Raw genomic sequence first — 2,500 nt, 5'->3', positions numbered from 1 at the left:
TTACCACCCGCTTTGGGCTGCATTCCCAAGCAACCCGACTCCGGGAAGCCCCGGGCCCGGCGCGCCGGGGGCCGCTACCGGCCTCACACCGTCCACGGGCTGGGCCTCGATCAGAAGGACTTGGGCCCCCCACGAGCGGCGCCGGGGAGTGGGGCTTCCGTACGCCACATGTCCCGCGCCCCACCGCGGGGCGGGGATTCGGCGCTGGGCTCTTCCCTGTTCACTCGCCGTTACTGAGGGAATCCTGGTTAGTTTCTTTTCCTCCGCTGACTAATATGCTTAAATTCAGCGGGTCGCCACGTCTGATCTGAGGTCGCGGCTCGGAGGGGGGGGGGCGGAGGGCGGACGACGGCCGGCCGGCCGGCCGGCCCGCCCGACAGGACGGACGGACGCCAGGCCGGCCGACCGCCCGCCCGCCCGCCCGCCCGCCCGCCCGCGGAGGACGGTGCCCGCGAAGCGGGAGAGGGCGGAGGGAAGAGGGCTACGCGCGAGGCGCCGAACCGCGGTCGACCGCCCGGTCCCCCTCCCTCCCCCTCAACCGACCCCACCCGCCCACGGACGCCCAAACACGAGGTTCGGGCGGGCGGGCGGGCGGCCGGCCGGAAGGAAGAAGGGAGGCAGACGGGACGGGACGGGAGCACGAGCCGGCGACGTGGCACGGGACGGGCGGGCGGCGGCGAGAGGGGAAGGCGCGCGCGACGCCGGGCCCAGGCCGGAGGCATCGTCGTGCCGGGGAGGAGGGGAGAGGGGGCGGCGGCGGCGGCGGCCGCCGTCGGTCGGGAGGCGGGCGGGTCGGGAGGAACCCGGCGGCCGCCCCGCGGCGACCGTCGGGGCCCCTTCCCCCACCACGCGACGCCAACCGCCCCGGCGCGAGCCGCCCCGCTCCGCTCCGCTCCCACCCGTCCTCCGCACGGCCACGAGACGTCCCCGACGGGCGACGGACGCCCGGCGGCGCCCCCCCCCCCCCGACGAACGCCACCCCGAGGGCCCAGGGGCACGAAGCGCGGCCGCGGCCGCAGCCCGGGGGAAAGCGCGCAGCGGCGAGCGACGCCGCGGCGTCCCGCGGGTCACCGCCGGGGCACGCATCCCCGGGGCGCGGCCGCGCGCGCGCCTCGGCCACGGCGAGAGCCGCCCGTCCCGACGGGGCGAGGCGGGGGCCGCGGGGGCGCGCGGCAGGGGGGTGGGGGGCGGCGCGGCCCGGAGGCCCAAACCGCCCCCACCCACACCCCGGCACCACCGCGACACACCCGGGGACGCGCCCCAGAGACCGCTTGCGGCGCGAGGGGGGCTCCCGGTGGGACCGCGGCGGCCACGGCCACGGCCACGCGCGAGCTCCCCCCCCCATCTTTTTTCTCCCTTCCCTTTCGCGGGCGGCACCTCCCGGGCCTCGACGCCGCCCGCCGCCGCCTGCCGGCCGCCCGCCGCCGCCCGCACCCTCCCGGGCGCGGGGGCGGGGTCGGCCGCAGGAGGGACAGACGGCGCGAGGGCAGAGGCACCGTGTCTGCACTTAGGGGGACGGAGGGCACCGCGGCCCTGCGAGGAAACCCCCAGCCGCGCGACCCCCCCACGGGCACACACCCGGGGGGGCGCGATTGATCGTCAAGCGACGCTCAGACAGGCGTAGCCCCGGGAGGAACCCGGGGCCGCAAGTGCGTTCGAAGTGTCGATGATCAATGTGTCCTGCAATTCACATTAATTCTCGCAGCTAGCTGAATGTGTCCTGCAATTCACATTAATTCTCGCAGCTAGCTGCGTTCTTCATCGACGCACGAGCCGAGTGATCCACCGCTAAGAGTCGTACGAGAATTTTTTTCTGCCTTTGGTTCTGTGGCACGGCACGTCTCCCGCCCACCACACCCCGGGAGGGTGAGGTGGGGGGTCGCCTCGGGCCGGCCGAGTCAGAGAGAAATCAGACCGGAGGGTCGGGAAGGTTTCACAACGGGGCGCAGCCGGCACCGACACGGCGCGTGCCGGCTCGGACACCCCACAGGCGCCCGGGGGTTCCCGCCTCCCGCAGGGACGCGGGGGGCGCACCAACCACGCGGCCACCGACCGTCCCGACGGGCCGCCGGGCGGGCGAGGCCCCACCCGACGGCCGCGGCGGCGGCGAGCGACGTGGTGCGGCGCCCCGGCCCAGGGGAGGCGGAGTCTGGGGGACGACGAGGGACGGACCTCCCGAGTCCCCACGGGCCCGACCGCCCCGACCCCAAGGCGGACGGGCGACTCCCCCCTAAGGGTCTTTAAACCTCCGCGCCGGGACGCGCTAGGTACCTGGAGAGGGCGAGGCGGGCGAGGGAGGCGTGGACGGCACGGACCCCCCCCACCCGGAGCCCCAAACGTCGGCCACCGCCCCGACGCCGACCGCCACACTCCGGCCACGGCCGGCGGTCCTCGCCGCCGCGGGCCCTCGACACGGGGCCACACCGTGCACCGGCCGGCCACCGCCCCCCGCCACCACCGAGTCCCACCGCCAACGCCAACGCCAACGCGTGCCGACGGC

General features: G+C 76.4%; 1 non-coding gene and 1 pseudogene across 1 annotated transcript in view; both read right to left on the bottom strand.

Moving 5' to 3' along the window:
- Positions 1 to 316, bottom strand: part of LOC140692246 (28S ribosomal RNA) — a 5,205-nt gene extending 4,889 nt beyond the window's left edge. Inside the window, exon 1 of the ribosomal RNA XR_012067817.1 lies at positions 1 to 316. This exon is cut by the window's left edge and continues 4,889 nt beyond it. This is a non-coding gene — a ribosomal RNA (28S ribosomal RNA).
- Positions 317 to 1,604: 1,288 nt separating this feature from the next.
- LOC140692264 (5.8S ribosomal RNA) lies at positions 1,605 to 1,797 on the bottom strand (annotated as a pseudogene).
- Between the last annotated feature and the right edge of the window lie 703 nt (positions 1,798 to 2,500).

Source organism: Vicugna pacos, unplaced genomic scaffold, assembly GCF_048564905.1.
Source record: "Vicugna pacos unplaced genomic scaffold, VicPac4 SAC-SAT, whole genome shotgun sequence".
Classification (NCBI taxonomy): Eukaryota; Metazoa; Chordata; class Mammalia; order Artiodactyla; family Camelidae; genus Vicugna; species Vicugna pacos.
This window is presented reverse-complemented; position numbering and strand designations above follow the sequence as displayed.